At 43.8% G+C, this 20,252-nt stretch overlaps 1 protein-coding gene across 4 annotated transcripts in view; it reads left to right on the top strand.

Moving 5' to 3' along the window:
• Positions 1-20,252, top strand: part of ARHGAP26 (Rho GTPase activating protein 26) — a 411,458-nt gene that overhangs the window by 51,937 nt on the left and 339,269 nt on the right. The window lies entirely within an intron of this gene.

Here is a 20,252-nt window from a genome sequence, read left to right as displayed (position 1 = left end):
GTTGTGGTCTGGCTACAGACCTGGCCTCGGCTGGCGGGATTGAGAGCTCAGTCTTTGGAGTCCAGTGGACCTGGCTCAAATCCTGACTCCTCCGCATATTTGGAACCTGAGTCAATTTACGTCTCTAAGCCAAAGTTTTCTTATCCTGGCACTGCAAGCCCTCAACAAATGATGTCCTCTGTTATTAATGGCAGTAGTAGAATTATCATATTGGTGGGGGCTGGGTCAGTGACCGGTGACAGCGCTCAGGTAACTCTGTAGAGTATGGGTTAAGAGAGTGGGCTTATGGCCAGGAAGGCCTGGGGTTCAGCCCTTACCTCCACGTTCACCAGCTGGGTGACCAATAATAGAAGGACGTTTATAATGTAGAGGTCAACAGAGTGGGCTCTTGGGTTAATGTCGGGGTCCATTTCTAGCTCTGCTGACCCGAATCTGGAAGCTGCTTCCGGCTTCTCGTCTCCAAAATGAGGATGGTGGTAGAATCCTCTCAGGATTGTTGGGGAGATTAACTTGGTGCATATATCCAGTGCCTCACATAGTGCCTGGCACCTGTGAGAGCTCCATAAATGTCCATTGTTACCAGCTGTGACTCCCCCCGGCATCCGGGAACTGTTGATACTCCCTTTATTCCCTGAGTGTGGTAGTTTCTGTTCTCGTTCCCAGTGGTGTAATTAATTTCAAGATCACTGTTCCTGGTCTTTGTTCCCTTGGCTTTTCTCAGTCTACCAAAGATAGGACTTGTAGATGGTTTTTCTGGAAGCAGTTACATACCCTCTTCTGGGGGAACAGATGCTTTGCTTTGTGAAGTTTCTTCCTTCTCCTTATTGACTTCTCAGCCTGGAACTCCCTGGGAACTCCTGGCAAGTTGTCGGAAATGCTGGAGATACTCAGGAGACAAGTATCTGTAAAAAATGGAAAATGTTTTCCTCTCTGACATCTCTGCTCTTTCCTATGGAAAAATATTTGAGTGTACTGTAGTGGAAGGATTATTCCTGCATTCTGTTCTATTCCACTTTTACCAATTTAATTTTTTGTCTTGGCTTATAGACAATGCATCATAAAACAAGTCGTTATGAATTAAGATAATTATTCTTTTTGTTTCTTTTAAGCCAAGCATATAAACCAGGGTCCTTCCTGGCCAATTCTAAAATGGTTGGGAAAATGAAAATGAAAACGAAAAATATATGTTATTATTTTTCCCAAAGGCTGTTTTGATATAAATTTGCTTTCTTTTTCTGGATAATTAGTTGTAACTAAAACACTGTGTCTTTGGGTTGATCTAAGGAGAAAGGTTTTGCCTTCATATGCAGGGGACTGGTGACTGACAGCTGGGGATGGTCTGATTTCACAAGGACTTGTGTAGGGGATCGTCTCTGATTTTGGGGGGTTGGCAGCACCCCCAGCTGTCTTCAGGGAGAGCTGCCACGTGGCTCTTTTGGAGTTGCCCAGATCTGGCCTTTGCCTCTCCTACCAAGACATGGACTGTTGGGCTAGGCGATTTTGACAAACAGCAGGTGCATCTCATTCCTCCACCAGCCTGACCTTGTCCTCAGCCCAAACCAGCTAGTCTGACAGCACGTCTGCTTATTTACCCAAGTGCTTCCCGTGCCGCTGGTCCTCGCTCTTGGTGTTATTGGAAGTTGGCCATTGTGCTCAAGGGAAAAGCCTGGTTTATGTAGGTTGGTTAGGGATGTGCTTTTGTTGAGTCCGGGAAAGGCTGGTCCTGAAAGGGAGGGGAGGAGGCTTTGCCGTTACTGGAACTTTCTGACCTCTAGATTTCCTTGATTGAAACTAGGTTGAAGGGAGAGAAGGGTCCTCTCTGCAAATGACCCAGCCGGGATGGACTGTATGTCCTGGGTCAGAATAGTTCTTTATAGTGTCCCTTTTCTCAAAACTGCCCCAGTGTGGGTATGGTCACTCTATGTATGGATCACATCAGGTTTCTTTGAAACATTTGTCAGTAGGAATGAATGTCAGCTTCCAGTGGGGGTTTTCAAGTGAGGCTGCCGCCTCCTCCACCCAAAGCAGCAAGAAAGAATGGTTCTAGAAATGGTTGTTACAAGTTCTACCCTTATTAACTTCAAAAAAGCTACAGACCTTTAGTGCAGAGGGCACTTTCGATCCTTACTGTGGGAGAAGGAGTGGTACAATGTGATGTTATTGAGGTCTCTGGATTGAGAAAGCAAAACTTCAAGGATAATTGGCTTAAGTCGGGTGTGATAATTGGGAAGAGCATGAAACCTAAAGGAAATGAATGATGCACTTACCCAGTGTCACCCAGCCCAGGAGGTTAGGGTGACTCCAGAGTGGTTGCCCAGGTGTGTCTGGCTCTCTCCGCTGTCTGCCGTGTTGGCCTAGCGTTTTCAGTTCATGGCTCTGATATTTCCATCTTGCAGGGGATGAAACTGATTCAGACTATGAGCCGCAGTTCCAGCTGGGAAGTGGCAGAGGCAGCATTCAAGCTCAGGGCTTTTTACCATTGTTACCTTGGAGAGGTACAAATGATGGATGTTTTTGGCCTGATGAGAACAGTGGGAAGAGGCAATTAGTATTAGGATATATTGGTCCAGGGTGAACCTTTTTGAGCCTATCTGTGTGAGTTAAGTCATTTCCCTAGAATGCTGGCCAAGAAGCATCAGGAACACAGCACGTGGGGATGTTATTCATGTTGAACAAATGTCAAACAGTGTCCACAGACTTATGGGTTTGTAAATCCAAAAAAGCTGCTATTATTAGGGTTTCTTGCAAGCTCTGAATTGCTAACATTTTTTTTTGAACAACTCTAATAAAGCAGCTCATTACTACAAGTATGGTTTAAGTATCTCTCCCAGGAAAGCAAGGGTTTTTTTTTTTTTTTTGTATCTTTAAATTAACACAACTGAGGACAGCTATGGTGATGATGAAAAATTATCTTATGGTGATGATGAGTTGTGGTAGAGGGTAGCAAGGGGAAGTGAAGGATTCCAAAACCCCCAATTTTCCCATTTGTGTTAAATTTCCACAAGTTTAAGATGTCTCTGAGAGTGTTATAATATTTTTCTATAATTTTCTACTCTGTTTTTTCATAACTATGGTGACCTGTTAGTCATCACATTGATCTTTTTCAATTAGTGGTCTGCTGAACTCAAGACTTTAATTAATGTAGCTGTGCAAGAAGATGAAAAAAAAATAGTCTTCAAAAACTGTTACTAATACGTTTGCACTAGGGCTGGTTGACCAGATCAGTATGGTTTTGTATGTTTTTTTCCCAGGCAGTTCCTGTGGGAGCCAGAGACAGACAAACAGATACACACACATACACACACGCACACGTACATGGAAGCCACTGAGCCACTGGGAGTTAAATCCATTTGCCATTACAAACATTTTTACCACTGTGATTAGTCACCCAGCCAGACCACTCCATACTCCGCCTCTCTCAATTTGTATCAGCTTCCTTGATATCTGTTTCCACCTACATGCCTGCTCTCAAATCTCCATAGCTACATCAAAATATGTATGGGAGGTTTGTTTTTGCAGACAGGCAAATGTGACCTTGTAGATATGTTCCTTTCATTATTAAGTTTTACACGAAATGCTCTGAATACAAATGATAATAGCACCTGCTCTAGAGGGGGGTTTGTGAGGATGAAAGATGAGACCCCGCACAGAATTCCTATTGCAATGCCTGGCACACACATAGGTGCTCAGCCTCTTAGCTTCTTGTCTCTTTCTCGCTTTCCAGGGCTGGGGCTCTGCTCTCCCTAACCTGTTGAAACAACCTGTCCAAGGGTCCCACTGATCACAGAGGAGCCAGATCTAGATGCTCTGTCTCAGCCATTTGATGTCTGTGTGCTCCTGCTGGTACTGAACACTCCATCCAACCTGGGAAACATTTCTTTTCTGGCTCATGGCACTGTGTTCTCTTCCTGCCTCTCTGGCCTTTCCTCGTTTCCTTTCCTTAGTTCTTTGGTCTCTTTCTCTGTTGTCTGAAGAGGATGCTCAGTTCATTTACGTATCCTTAGCCATCTTTATTTACTTCTATGGATAATGTTCATGTACCCACCTCTGGCCTGACTTCTCTCCTGGGCTTCCATGCATCCATTTCCAACTGACTGACTAGCATCTCTGCCTGGATGTCTCCTGGCATCTCAGATTCAACATATCTCAAATGCAAATCACCCTCCCCTTCTCCAAAGCATATTCTCCTCCTGCCATTACTAGGTCTTTGGGTGGTCCACTGTCCTCTCCCCACTTCCTCCCTTTCCCTTATAACTGCCTTTGTTGCTTTTTCTTCTGTGTCTCTCAGTGTTCACTTGGTAGCAATTTTCTGTGGCTCTGACCTGGGTGATACCCCTTGCATCTGCTCCTTCCTCTCTCTCCCTACTGCTAGTACCATAGGTATTCCTACGAGCAGCACCCACAGCGCTCCGCTGACTCTTGCAATGAATTCTAACAGTAGTTCTTACCTCCTGTGTTTCTATGTCTGGATCCAGACTTACTGATCCTGATTAATTGTGCTAAATCATTTGGATATATCACGTCCATGCCCAGATCCTTTCATTTCTTTTTTGAAAATTAAAAAAATACGTATACAATTTAAAGGTTACTTTCCATTTACAGTTATTACAAAATACTGGGTATATTCCCGTGTTGTACAGTACATCCTTGTAGCCTATTAACACGCAACAGTTTGTATCTCCCACCACCCCCCACGGGTATAGTGCCCCTCCTCACTCCCCTCTCCTCTCTGGTAACTACCAGTTCTCTCTATCTGTCAGTCTGCTTCTTTTTGGTTATATTCACTCGTTTGTTGTATTTTTTAGGTTTCACATATAAGTGATAACATACAGTATTTGCTTTTCTCTGTCTGACTTATTTCACTTAGCATAATGCCTTCCAAGTCCATCCATGTTGCTGCAAACGGCAAAATTTCATTCTTTTTTATGGCTGGGTAGTATTCCATTGTTTTTATAGACCATATCTTCTTTATCCATTCATCTATTGATATGGACACTTAGGTTGCTTTCGTATCTTGGCAATTGTAAATAATGCTGCTGTGAATATTGGGGTGCATGTGTCTTTTTGAATTAGTGTTTTTGGTTTTTTTGAATATATACCCAGGAGTGGGATTGCTGGGTTATATGATAGTTATATTTTTAGCTTTTTGAGGAACCTCTACACTGTTTTCCACAGTGGCTGCACCAATTTACATTCCTACTAACAGTGTATATTCTTGCCTCCTCTGTCATAGATTAATTGACCATACATGTGTGGGTTTATTTTGGGGATCTCTATCCTGTTCCATCGATCTAGGTGTCTGTTTTTGTGCCTATAGTATACTGTTTTGATTACTGTAGCTTTGCACTATAGTCTGAAGTTAGAGACCGTGGTTCCTCCAGCTCTGTTTTTCTTTCTCAAGATTGCTTTGGCTATTTGGGGTCTTTTGTTTTTCCCCAAAATCTTTATTGACTTTCTGTTGTGCATGACATTATGAAGAGAGACCAAAATGTTATACCTGACTTTGGTGCACCTTATCAGTTGACAAATGGCATTAAGCTTTTCAGCCATTGTTCTGGTCTCAGGCAATAGTCTATACTTGGTGTTACCTTAGTGGTCCACTAGTGAGGTGAAACGTCAGTTTTCACTTAATAATGATACAGACTGAAATGTGCAGCACCCCCACTCCCCCAATTTATACATTGAAGCTTTTATCCCCAGTGTGACTTTGATAGGGCCTGTAAGGAGGTAATTAAGTTAAATGAGATCATAAGGGTAGGATTAATTAGACAGCATTAGTGTCCTTAGAAGAGACATGCATGGGCACATGCACTCTCTCTCTCTGCTTCTCTCCCTCCCTCCATCTCTCTCCCTGTGCACGTGCACAAGGAAGAGGTCATGTGAGTGCAAAGCAAGGAGGTGGCTGCCTGCAAGGCAGGAAGAGAGTCCTCCCCAGAACCCAATCACGCCAGCACCCTGATCTCAGACTTTCAGTCTCCAGAACTGTGAGAAATAAATATCTATTGTTTAAGCCACGCCATCTATGGGATTTTGTCATGGCAGCTCAAGCTAACAGAAATAACAAACACTTATTTTAGATCTTTTGTGTCCCAGGCATGGGACATGCAGGGATACGTGACTCCTGCTGCCATGCAGTTGAGGTAAATCCTCTTATTCTTACCGTGACATCCAGCAGCTTTCAGTCAAATTATACTGAATGCCCATTATGAGCAAGACACTGTGTTGAGCATTGGGTTTACAAAGATACTGAAGAGCTCAGAGCCTAGAGGGAAAGAAAGAAAGATAAATAGATTATTGTGATTCAGTGGGAGTTGAGTCTGGTAAGATGTTCAAGATATGTAAACAGCTGAAGTAATCATTCCAGGCAAGGAATGTAAGTGATGGATAAAGTCATAAATGGATACTAAAAGAGCAGTAGATTATAATGTTAATCATCTTCAGTTCAGCACATTTTTTCCAGTTTTCACTTTTTTCTTTTGATTGCAAAAGTAAAAAGTAAAGAATACCCTCATCTTGTAGAAAATTTGAAAAGTACAGAAAATTGTAAAAATTAGGAAGAAAGGCGTTCATAATCCTATCACAAAGAGAGAACTTCTTGTTTCTTTTAATGTTGTTTTTTAAATGTCACTTTAAATGTCTGTGTACTATTTCCGTTTTATGGATATAATATAATTTCCTTATCGAATTTCCTAACTTTAAATATTGAATGTTTCCATTCTTTGACTTCTGCTATATTAAAAAACTTGATGGACAATTTCTTTGGGGATGTCCTGCCAACCACAGACATTTGTTCAGTTCTTTCTGTGTTAACAAGTGACTCTGCTTAGCTTTGGCATTAGGATCCTGTGATTGGGACAGAGAGATGAGAAAGAGATGTGGCCTTATGGAGTCTGTGTGAACCCTTACAGGATATTTGGTCCATGCCAAAAGGTCCTTGAAAATGTTCAAAATGTCCATTGAGACATTTGGTTCATGATTTGTAAATGATACAAACATTTAAAATTTTCATTATGTTATTTTTATTGTAATTTATAATGAATTTTGGGTTTCATATTGATTTTATTCTTCCTCATCGTAAAGTTTGTCAGGGTTACTCTTAAGTCAGTGAGCAACTGTTTTCAGGTATATGTTGACCTGATTATTGGTTTTATATGTGTTATACGTGTAAACAGTTTCACTATTATGAATCTGAACATCATGTAGTTGTTGGCTGTATTTGAGTGTGACCACCAAGAGCCTGGGTAATAACTTGTTCACTGCTTTCCTGTTTGTCTTTTAACATGTTAATAAATTTACAAATTGAAGGATGATGCACTGCCATCAGCTTTTTAAAAAACATTTGGAGTTTTTAATTTAAAAGATACACTTTAAAAAAACTCAGATTCAGCAATTGAATTTCTAACCTGATACTAAAATGCTTCTTTTTCAATAACTAGGAAGGGGGAAGGCAGTGTAAAAAGGAGACAAAGCCAATTAGGAATGTTTTCCAGCTGTCAAATGCACTTAATAAGCAGTCAGCCAAAATGACAGTGGTAAAGGATTGTCTTTAAAAACTCATCCGGCCTGAGGAACCCTGTTCCAGCTTGAGAAACATTAAAAAGTATTACAAAAAATGTGCAGGGAACTCCCTCTTGGTTTTCCGTCTCCCAGTAACGAGAGCAATTTAAAGCAAAGATGCCATCTTCTTCTACAGAATTCCACCCTCTCCCTTCCCCCACTCCCAGCTCAGGACAGCAGAAACGGGCTCCCACAAAATGGCCTATTACCTTTTCTTTTAAGATGAAAATACCCTCAGCTTTTGGAATTGGCTAAGCCAGCCTTCCAGTGCATTGTTCATCCTGTGATCGCCATTCAGCACCGATGTATAAACATTCCAAGTTTCTGATGGAAATCTTGGAGCTTCTGGTCATCTTCTGCCATGCCTTCCATGGGCATACATTTTCTCAACATAGTCCATTAAGTCATCTAAGTTTTCTTCTGCATTCTCTACAATGTGCTTTGAAGTTTCATTTACGTCTTCCAAAGGCACAAATGGAAGTCCGAACAACATGGTTGCACACTTACGGGTGTTACTTTCTGTTATGTGCTCACGTGTTAGACCCAAAGAAGATATTTTTTGCCACAGTGATTGTGAAAAGTGAAACAGGCATCTTCTCACATGTGCATTTGGTAGGAGTAGTCTAATTGCATTCGTAAGTGCAGTCTTGAAATCCATCATGCGTGATGAAGGGCTAATGTTGAGATTTCTTTCCCTTGCAAATGTAGGTACTTTCTCGTGTGTAACTCTAAGTGTCTTCTCACCTCTTCATTGTTAGTGCCTAAATCCATGGCATCGTATAACCCAGTACTACACCCTGTACAGTGAATAACTGAGTGAACTGTGTTGGTGCCACCTTGAAGGTGTGTGATATGGTCCTGGCACCTAAATACCCAACATTGTCATCAGTTGTGTAACTAAGAATTCTTTTGTCATCTTGAGCACAGACATCATGCATAAGAAATGATTTTCTGTGTCTGGTCACTTTATGCTTCTCTGGAGTTTCAGTTCCATGCAATGAATGAAGTTGCGTTTGGAGGTTGAAGTCTGCTTTGATTTCTTTTTGCTTGTCTTGTCAGTGAGCTTCTTTCTGGTAGCAAGAATAGGACCTCTTCATCATGATGTCATGGAGAGTGCTTTGAAGTACCTGCTATGCTGTTGCATTTGGTTCGTCTACATGCCATTTTAACCTATTCAGGGTTTTCCTTCCTAACTTTCAACACCAACATTTTGCTGATGTTTTCCTGTCCGTCTCGAATGATTGTCCTGTAATCCAAGTCAGGACTAGTTGCATGTCGGGCAGATTCTCCTGTCTCCACAGTGCCTGTACCTTTCACTCCCGTCTCTGTTAAGAAGATGGAAATAATAACAAAAAACATTCTAATGCAGCATTGGCTTTTCTACTGTGAAATTCTGCTCTTTCTGTGATATTCTAGTGAGAATTTTCAATGAAAAGGTCATGCTGGCAAGCAACAGGAGAAGGGTTATTTTTTCTTCTGCAGCTGTCTGACCAGTGGTCGCTGGTTTACTGATAGAGGAAACCTTATTAATGTCTGATGGATTCAACGCCTGACTTGGCTGGGCTGAGTCAGTCAGTTGTAGGCACTCATGGAGGGTGTTGTGGTCCCTGTTAATGGACAGGTAAATGTGGGAGTCATACCCACTAAAACTTCTTCAAATAGTGGCAGACACTTTTGCAGGCTACTGTGATCATGTCTCTATAGGATATTGATTCAAGGGAAACAGTGCCCATTAACCGAGGGTGATGGGATAGTTGTATGGGGGTTAATTAGATGCCTGGTGTTCCCCTCATGGTCGCTCTTACACCAGGTATCTGTGTGGTAGGAGAGCCACACCTGTTCTCACTCCTCCTGTACAAGCAAGATGCTTTGTAAAGTCTTAACATAACACTCACTCCTTGCCCAAGCTCCTCCTTTCAAACTCTGCCCTTATTGAATGACCCAGCCACATCTGACCAAGTGTCCAGTGACATATTAATGCACCATGCATGGCGAGATTCCATCTTCAACTTGTTGCCCTCTGTGCATTTCTCTAACTGTAGGATTCTTCCTGGGTATACATAGTTAATATAAATCTTGCGCTCTTACAGAAGTCCAATCCTGACCCATCTGCCTAAATCCACGAGCCATTACTAGCTAGACTGCTGAGGCTAGAAGGGTTAATATTGGCAAGAAAGCCTCGATACAATTACTGGACCAATAAAACATGGTAGGATTTTTCTTTATGTATTAATTCTGTAAACGTAACAGTAAACAAACATAGGCTATTTGAATCCAGGGACATTTTCCAAGCATGGGTGTTTTTGGCAGGACTGAATTTCGAGGACCATTTGGCATGGACCAAATATACTCATGGATCACTGTGGACCAAATGTCTCAGTGGATGTCTGGGGCAGGACCAAATGTTTGCTAGTTGTGTGACCTGCCAAGGGAGACATACCTGTGAGCGCAGAAGCTCTTGAGGACACTTCACTCTGTAAGCGACTTACACAGTCTTTCTGAAATGACATGAAAATTTCAAACCAGCGCTTAAGTACCTCGACCTAGGCATTATAAAGTTTCCTGAGATTCCGGGGATGTTTTTAGACTCATATAAATGGGTCATATTTTTGGCAAGGAAGAAACACGCTCATAATTAACAAGTGATGTTCAGTTTTTAAAACTAGACTTGTGTGTGTTATTGGCTTCTCTAAGGAGATTTTGATCAACAGATAAAAAATTGTGAGCATGATCATTTATTTTTTTTAGCCACATACCTTTGTTTGTCAAAGAGATTTTGCCAAGAGACGCTTATTTTAAATTAAAAATGTCAGTTTAGCACATATCCAGGAAAGTACGCAGCTCAGAATTGTTAAGTTTGAGAATTATCAGACAGTGACTGCAATCATGTAGTCACTACTCAGGCCAAGAAATAAAACGATCAGCGTCCTATGAAGCCCCCTTAGCTCCACCCCACCCCTCGTCTCCCATGGAAACCACTATTCCCGAGCTCCAGCAGCCTAGACTTTGCCTGCTCTTGAGGTTGAGAGGTTTGAAATTGTTTTGGAAACTCATTGGAAAAATTGAATAAACTCCAGTTAATTTACCTGTATCCCTTGTCTCTTGCTGTGTGACAGGTCACCCCAGACCTGTGAGACTGCAGGTGACAACACCGTCTATTCCGGCAACTCAGTGCTGTGGCTGGGTGCCTCTCCGCTGGGCTCACCTGTGCAGCTGCGTTTGGCTGGACGCTTGGCCTGTCCCCACGTGATCTTTCATCGTGGGCTTCGTCGTGGAATGACAGTCTCCAGACAGTGTTCCAAGAGGGCAGGGGTGGGAGCTTCAGGTCCTCCAGAGGCCTAGGCTTTGGAATTCACACAGCATCAGTTCCGCCACATTCTGCGGGCCAAAGCAACGCACAAGGCCAGCCCCGATTCAAGGGAGTGGATTCCACCTCTGGATGAGAGGAACAGCAAAGGCACACTGCAGAGAAGCTCGCATCAAAAGATTCGTAGGGAGGAGGGGATATAGTGCAGGGGTAGAGGGTGTGCTTAGCATGCACAAGGTCCGGGGCTCAATCCCCAGTACCTCCGTTAAAGAAAAACAGATTTGTAGCTGATAAACAGTGTGTCATGCCACCTGAAGGGTGATATTACTACTGTGCGAACTAAGATTATTGTTAATGCAGAACTTTATTTACAGTATTGAGGCTCTGTTGCACCCGGTCCCTGTGTGAATACTGCCACCTGTCAGAGCAGAGTAGCCAGGGGCAGGTGGGGGATCAATTTGATCTTCCTCTGATATGAAAGGATTAGATTAGAAATAGAATTGCTTTTAGGGATTGAGTTTTTTTTTCCTTTTTGAACCAAGTTTGAGCTTAACCACATCTTTTTCTTTTCTTGGTATTTCTTTCATTGTTGAGGTGGCCTCTGCTTATCCGTGAAGTGATATAAAGCTAATGCTTTACCAACACGAAACCTCTTCTGGAGTTGAAAGAGGTATTCTCAAAGCACATTGTGCCTTGAAACATCACAGGTAGAATTGATGGTATAGAGACCCCATCTCGTTTCTTCTGGCCGTAGACTCCCAGCGTCAGAGTATTCAGGAGGCTTTATTCATTTAACTCCTGGGTCCTGGAATCTGTATTAAAATGAACTACTCAAGGTGACGTTGATGCTATGCGATACAAGGAGAGGCCCTGACTATCCAAAATACCTGATCTGCGTATTACCAAACAGATGCCCAATGGGTGATTTTCTTTGAATTGTTTTTACCCAGGTGTCCTTTCAGAACTGAGTGAGGGGTGTTTGGGGTTTGATTTGGTAATGATAGGGTGGGTTCCCTTCACTGAGCATTTTCTCTGTTCAGGGAGGGCGTTGAACTTAGTGCTTTACATTCATTGACTCATGGGGCTTAGTGGGGGCGGGGGCCTGAAGTAGGCAACCTCTGGTTAGAACTTAGTACATAAGGAAAGCTCAGTAGTGGATGGCTAATATCACAATGAGTAGGCAATAGTAGCTTCCATTTAATGGAGCACTTGCTGTGATCGAGGCTCTTTATTCGTACTAACTCGCACAGTCCGCCCAGCACTCACGGAGATTGCTTCTGTTATTCTACCTGTTCTGCACACGAGGAAATCCAGGCCCAGAGAGTCCAGGCCCAGAGCTCATTCGTGGCAGAGCCAGGATTTAATCCCCCGCCGTCTCAGTCCAGCGCCTTGGTACCTGTGCCCGCTCCTCTCAGGAGCGGAATCCTTGCACACGTTGACATGAGGTCTGGATTGTTAGAGAGCCAAGGCAGGATATCTGACCCTGTTCCACAGACCCCACCCTCCTCCGTTGTTTCATTCCAGGGCCAGGCACCCTGGCCGGTGGTGAAGTCATGAGGGCTCTGAACTGGCTGTGCCCGGGTCGCTGCCTCACTCGGTTAACGACCTCTCTCTGGGGTTTTGGCTTCTCCCTGAATCTAGGATTTGTGCTTCCCCTGTGGAGAGGTGCTGGGTTCCTTCAAGCCTGATAGCATTTTCCTCTGTGATGAACTGGTCCTGAAAGTCATTTACAACGTTAAAGAAATTTCCCTTTCTTTCAATACTGGAATTCAATGCAATCTGTAAGGCAGGAGCTGGATGCCCTCCCCTGGGTGCGTTTATCAGGCTGCCCTTTCTCTTTGCTCCGTCTTGGGTCTCAGATGCTACCGAATCTCTTACGTACCCAGTCTGAAGTAATCACCATGGTCTTCCTTGGCGTCAGTGGGTATTTTGACACATCTAGAAGGCATTTGTTTTCATAGACGTTGTCCCTGGGTTGCGTAGAAGGGTGAAGATGGGAAGACAATGTAAGGGTCCCCCCAACTTTAGTCTTCCCACAGAGTAGTTTGAAGATGTTTGAAACTGAACATATGTAAATGAGACTTCATAGCTCATTTTTTTTCTTACCTCTTTCCCAATTTATAACAACTTTGGGTCAGATTCCATATTAGGCATCTCATATACATGATTCCATCTCTTCTTTAAAACAGATCTGTGATGGCAGTGTTATTGTGCCCATTTTACAGATGTGGAACCTGGAGGAAGATGCTGTAACTTGCCCCGGGTCAGATAGGAAGTATCCCATGTGGGCCAGGGTCAGAGCTCAGGGTTTTCAGATTTCAAGTCCTGTGCTTTTTCCTGGGTGACTTACCTCCATGCTGCCTGTCCTTCAAACACCCTTTAAATCTCGTACAGAACAAATGTGGAAAACAAAGCAGGGTTTGTATAAAACCCTTTCTCTGGAACTTGCTGTCTCCGATGTTTCTCCTCTGAGCTTTCTGTTTTCCCTCTGAGTCCCTGAGATGAAGTAATGAGGTTTGGAGGCGAGAAGCCTGGGATTAGGTTCCCTTTAAGTTACTGGGCAAGAGAAAACAAAGGAGTGGCCGTCATGAGAAACTTACCCATTATATCTCCAGCACGGCGGCGGAGACTCTGCCGGAAAGTTCTGTTCTTCCCGTGAGAGGGATTAAGAAAGGGAGGAATGATTTTGGTGAAGTTCTGTTTTTTCACCCTCTCCTGCTCACCAGACTCAGTGCTTTGTGTTCACTTCTCTGCTTTCCTCATCTCCCACCTCTCCTGCAGGTGCTCCTCCTGAAGACATCATTCTGACGTAGTATCTTGTTCTTTAAGCTTCATTTGAGCTTCCTTTTTGGAATGATAAGAAGACCCACTTTTGCAGCTGTGGTCCCCAGCTGGGTCACTTATCGCCCCCTTTGCCCTGTTCTTGTCCTTTGGTTCTTGGCACAGCTGAGGGGCTTCATTACCTCTGATTCTCAACTGAACAACAACAACAAAAGAAAGAAATGCAAAGGAAGTGAATTTTGTAGTGAGACAGTCGAAGGCATAGCAGTATAAGAGCACAGGTGTCGGCTCAGGTAAACCTGGAATAGAGTCAAGGCTCCGCCACTTACTGGCTGTGACACCTTGGGCAGTTACTGAATTTCCCACGGTTGGTTGTGAACATTAGGAATAATTCAGTGCATAAAGTATCCTGGACCGTGGTCTTGCACATAGTGGGGGCTTAGTAAACGAGAGCTCTTAGTTTATTTGCTACAGATGCAGAAAACAATGGGGTCTGAGGGACTTGGGTCTAGTAATCTTGTTGTAGGATGATTTTTGACAAGCAGGTACCTTTGGGATTATCTTGTCTGAAGCCATCATTTTACTGAGACCTGGAGAAGTTAAGGGATTATGTCACAGCTGTAGAACTAGTTAGGCACAACGCTGAGACTGGAAGCCAGAACTGCTGCCTCTGAGCTTATGATCTTTCTATGGCATCATGACTGACTCAGGCCAGATATTTACACCAGCATCTCTAGGGCAGGGTTTGTTGGAATCACCTGGGGAAGGCAGGGGTGTTAACAAAACAACCTCCTGGACTCCATCCTGGACTATTAAGTGAAAAATCTCTGGAGGTGTAGCAGGGAATCTTTGTTTTAACAGACACCTCTGATGATTCTTATACACTTTATGAGTTTACAGTTAGATGAGCTGACTATAAATTTGAGCCTCATGGTTCTTGTGCTATAATAAGAGTTGATATATACAGAGTTATCCTGAAACATTAGGGCCTCAGTCATCTAATTAGTAATAATGATGCTTTTGGAGTACCCAGTGTGGCCCGGGTATGGTCTGAGCACCTTCAGGCACTTAGAGTAGTGTCTGGCGTGTAGTAAGCATTTTAGAAGTGTTAGCTACACTAACCTCATGTGATTCTTATAGCACCCCTTCGAGGCTTATTATTGTCTCCATTAGAGGTGCCGTTAGCTGATGTACAGAGAAGTCAAATAACTTGCCTAAGGCCACGCAGCTAGGAGGTGGTAGAACTGGTATTTGAACTCGTGTATCTGATGCTGACATCCATGTGGGATAGTGGACACATGCCTGTGAAATGTTCTCAATAAATATTGACATTTAAAGAATTTTTTTTCCTCCTTAAAAGAATATCCCTCCACATTTGGTTGATTCAAGCCTGCCAAAACAGATTTAAGAGAGATCTCACACAGGTGAGCAATCTAAAACGTTCTGGAGTGAGGCTTTCTTTCCTGAGAGTGAACAAATCAGGCAACAGACTTGTTGAAAAGGAAACTGTTCTCATTTTTCAGTCTCTGTTCGTGCAAGTGAAATGGATGGCGAAGGGGGAAGTCTCAGCTGCCCCAAAAACCCACAGCCAGCTTCTTAAAGTCCGGAGAGTTCAAGGACCTCAGAACTTGCAGAAGCTTTGTGTGCTGTGCAGTTTTGTATTTTTTTTCTCCTTATTTCATGACATTCCTCAGCCCAGAAATTTTGGGGTTTTATGTACTAAGCCCCCCAGCTGCACGTGGACTAAAGTTACCCCCACCCCCATTCTCCATAAGACAGTGGCGGTGAGAACGACAAACGAGGAATTATTCCTGATTTTGTATGTTGTTCCAGCTACTGTGACGGAAAGACAAACTACCTCAGATTCGGTGGTTTTAAAACAACAGGGTTTATTTTACTCACGGATCTGCGGTGTGGCCAGGGCTCATCAAGGATAGTTTGTCTTGGCTTTACCCAGCATCGGCCAGGGTGACTGGAGGGCTGGGGCTGGAATCTTCTGACTCCTTGGCCCATTCACATGTCTGGCTTCTGGGCTGTTCCATCTCTTTATATGATCTCTCCATATGGTCTCTCCAGCATGGTGGCTTCACCTCCATAACGTGGCTCCAAAGCCATGTGTCAAGGGCAGGAGGGGAGTGCACACCAGGCACATGCCTTCTTGGCTCATGATGTAGCCTCTGAAGTCGTGCAGGGTCACTCCCGCCATGTTCTGTTGGTTGAGGCCTTGCAGTGGCCCCCTTGGCTCAGGGCTTGGGGGAGGGGGGACACAGGCCCCACCGCTTCATAGAGGAGCATCTGTGTCTCATTCATTGTAAGGATAGCATGTGGGATGGGCTATGTTGGTGTGGCCATCTTTGGAAAACACAATCTGCCACATATGTGTTGACTCTGCTCTTGCTTAATAGGCTCATTCAGGATCTGAGTAGTTGACTGAGTTCCTTTATCATCATGGTTAGTGTGTTTTATAAATTTGCAGATTTTAAAGAGGCTTAGCTCAAGCAGTTTTTGGGTGGAACCCGAACCGAGTTTACTCAGAGCCATGTGAATATACATGATGGGGAGTGGCCGGCAAAGCCTTACCTCATGATGGAGGAATAATTCGTAGAGTATTTCTGTCTTTGAGGAGGGAACAAACCTTAGTCTTTGTTCAGAAGCCTAGGCAACCTCACAAAGCACATAGTTCTTTTGACAATTGTTTAATGGGGCCTAAAACGTTCCTTGTGAACAAGACGGACAAGGTTGTAGTCTTATGAAATTTAGACTCCTGTGGAAAAGGCAGACAATAGACAAGTGAATGGATAGAAATTCCAGAGAGTTATAAGGTTCCTAGGTGAACAGATGGGAGAGCCTGGGGTGGGCAGTAGTTGCACTGACGTTACTGGAGCCTAGTGAGTTGGCCAGTGGAGTCATCAGAAAAGGTACCTGCAGAGTTTCACGTAGCTCTCTTCTCGGGCTCCCCGAATACGTACAACGTTCGTTAGCTGAGAGAAAATCGTCAAGGAATGGCTAGGGTGAGCATGGACTTGTTCACAAGGTCCTGGAATAATGGTTGGATTAGCCAGCCTTTTAATGTCTGTCTTGCCAGTTTTGCTTTCCTTCCGTTCCCCCTCCAAAAAAAGGTTCAATAGAGGTAATTTGAGGAACGTAAAAAGAAATGTTACTTTCACACGGTAGATACTAAACACATGTAATTCATTTATTTTCCCTGAGACTGAAAGTGTGAAAAGTCGTAAGAATAGCTTTGATAAATTTCTGAAAACTGGATCTGTAACAGGGTATTGAGGGAAGTTAGTAATATGAGGTTATGTCTCTTACCACGTAAGGATCTTCAAGGAACCATGTGTGATTTTCCTCTCCCCGTCTTACCCCAACCATACAATAAATATTAGTTGTGTGCCTCCTCTGTGTCCTTCTCTGGAGACTGAGGATAAAAGAGTCATCAGGGTCCCTATGTTCTTGGAGGCAAACAAAAAAGAAAGCAACCAGGCAAAGTAAGTGTAAGTGATAAAAATATCCAGGAAAGAGACAACTTCTGATTGACAGAGAGGATCTGACTTTAGGTGAGGTGTCAAAGACAGGCTCTGAGGAGGTGGTCAGTGGTGTCAGTTGTTGTGGTGCTAAGCCAGCTGTCTAGGCTTGAAGATGTATTGGGCCAAATCCAGGACGTCACTGGTGTCGTGCTTATTCTGTAATTGAGGACAGATTGGATGAGAGCTGGAGGATGCTGTGGTTCCTGCAGTGTATTGAGTCCTTGAAGTTAAATAAGAACCCTTTGTCCTGGCCTGAGTGGTCCAGGGTGACTCTTCAGTGACACCGAGTGAGGGCACCTCTGCAGAACTTCTCTCACTCGGAGCCCAGGTCTGATGGAAACTGTGGGTTTCTTGGCTCTGCTTGAAGCTTGTCGCATGAGTGCTAGGGAGCAAGAGTTGTCCAAAGCCTGACTTCATCTTGGCTTCCTACTTTTGGTTTCCTAGTTTTTTTGTTGGAGAGTAGTTGCTAAGTGACAGATCCCTCTGGCTGCAGCAAAGGAGATGGCCAACTGAAGAGGGTGTGAATCTTTTTGAGGGATGACTTCTAGGAACAAAAATCCAGAGAGAAAGAGAGAGAGAGTTTCATTTCCAGAGGGAGGTCCTGTTGCAGAATTTCCCACGTTCATCGTGTCTACCTCTTCCCACCTCTCTTGTGACCTCTGCTTTCGGTTTTGGGGTTCATAGACTTTTGCTGGCTTGGTCAGAGCCATGCAAACCTCAGGCCTCAGGTAATTACTGGGGCGAGGTGACCTGGTGTGTGAGAGTGCACTTCCCCTGGTAGAACGTTGTAGAACTCTTCAAGGGGGAAAAGGGCCTTTAAATGGGAACATTTGGTTCCTATTAGTTTGATTTGTGTTAGTGGGTTGGTTCCAAAGTCATGACTCGCTCTGGGAAATCTAATGGAGAACACTTGGAGGGCGTTATGTGTTGGCTCTTCTTTTCAGGCAGTATTTCCTCTGCCTGTGTCTTCGGTCACCTTCCCTTATTCTAGAGAGAGTCCACCAACTTTTCCGGAATTTTGTTGCATTTGGAGAAGATATATTTTCTCAAAATTGTTCTTGAGAAGAGAGGGGTGTGGAATGTTCTGGGTATGTTGGTCTGTGGGACAGAAGGTTCGTGGTTGCATTTCCCTTTCCCTTACCTGTTACTCTCCTCACCTCACACATACTTTGTGTCATTTAAGCCCCTGTCTTGTGTGCTTCTGAGCATAGCTGATACTCAGCTTCGAGGAATTTATCTTGGCGTAAAAAGTATTTTGGTTTAGGATAGAGTGGAATAAGTTAGTTCCTCAGTCTCTGGAAGGACTAGGAGAAAAAGACGTCTAGAGACCCCATGGGTGGAACCTAATATTTTGTCTGAAAACACATAGTAGTAAGAGCAGGCGAATTAGAAATCTGTCTTTGTCACCTACCAGCCCTGTGATCTTGGACAGGCTATTCACCTTTCCAAGGCTGATTTCCCACCTGTACAGTGGGAATGGCAATTCCCTCAAAATTTCGTTTTGAGAATTAGATGAGATAGTATATGTAAAGGACTTAGCACATAGAATGACTATCTAATAACTAAATGGCAGCTGTTATTGTTAGTAGTTGTCTTATGTGTGGAGACTTCGTTGATGGTGCTCGAGATAGAATATGAGGAGTGGGTTCAACTCATGACAATTACATTCCTTGAAGAATCGCATGCATTAGATGCGTTTCAGGTGGAGATGTAGGAGTTTTGCGTCAAAGATCTCCTAAACTTTTGTTCTCCCAAAACTTTTTCTCCCAAACCTTCTCCGCCAAAATCCTGGCCTTTTCATCAGTTGGCATATCCTCCTCAGAGGTGGACCTGCCCCACCTTTGATAACTTGTTACACTTATTTTCTCGTTTTCTTCTCTGCATCTGGAGAAGCTTGCTGTGAATATTCCCTACCTCTGTAATCACCCTAGAGGATTCCAGGACCTTTCTGCACCTCAGATGATGTCGGAGAGTTGGCTCTGGGACCCAGGCTTGCTCCCAAGTCTTGCTGGCTGCCACTGCTGGCTTCCCCAGCAGGCAGCTGGAGGGGAGAGTGTGATCACTCCTGGGAGCCAAAGTGAGGCCCTTCTCACCAGCGTTTGAGTGAGTTCTGGGAAGCAGGGAGATGGCTCATTGAAGCACACAGTGTGGGGTTCATTGACGTACAGAGGGCACCTTTCATCCTTGGGATGTGCAGTTTCACCAAATTTTAATAATTACAACGATGCCTACCATTCATGAATGCTTACTACATGCCAAATGTGCATGGAGTAGTCATTTATAACCCTCCTTTTTCCAGTAAGGAAATTGGGGCTTTTGGTACTGATAGAACACGCCCAGCTTTCTGTCTACTTCTTACGACCTCTTGTTTTCTTTCCTGGTGTGTAGAAAATTTCTCAGTATCAGTGTGTGAAGACATAGGCAGGATGGGTGTAGTGGAAAGAGTGTTGAACTGTAAGTCAGATTCTAACCCCCCTTCCCTTCCGCCCTTCCTCCCACCCTTCCTTTTAGTTTAGAAGATCTGGGGCTTGGCCTGGAGAAAGTGACACTGTGATGTGGTGACTAGGCTCCTGAGCTTTGGCCTCACACACTCTCCTGGCTCTGCTGTTTGTTAATCCAGGGGCCTTGGGAAGGGATGTCCTCCTCTGAGCCTCACTTCCCTTACCTAGGGATAGTAACTGTCCCCTTCCTCTGTCGTGGGAACCAAGTGACATAACACATGGTAAAGTACCTGGTGAGTATCATTACATGTGAGCTAAGAATTAGAGATCGCAGTGGGGAGGGTACAGCTCAGTGGTATAGCACATGCCTAGCATTTGTGAGGTCCTGGGTTCAATCCCCAGTACTTCCATTAAAGAAAATAAAACCTAATTACTCCCCACCTCAAAAAAAACCCCACCAAAATTAAAAAAAAATAGAGATCATTTATGTTATTCTTTCTCAGACATTCTTGTTTTCCCTTAATGAGTTGGTGGTTTTAAAGCTCTTTCTTTCTGAGGGGAGTGTCACAGACTTTGTGGAGAGTCTGGCAGGTGCTCTGGATTCCCTTCCCAAGAAAGTGCATGTTCACCCCAAAT

Source organism: Vicugna pacos, chromosome 3 (genome assembly GCF_048564905.1).
Source record: "Vicugna pacos chromosome 3, VicPac4, whole genome shotgun sequence".
Taxonomy (NCBI): Eukaryota; Metazoa; Chordata; class Mammalia; order Artiodactyla; family Camelidae; genus Vicugna; species Vicugna pacos.
Note: the sequence above shows the minus strand (reverse complement) of the source record. Positions and strands in the feature narration are given on the sequence as shown.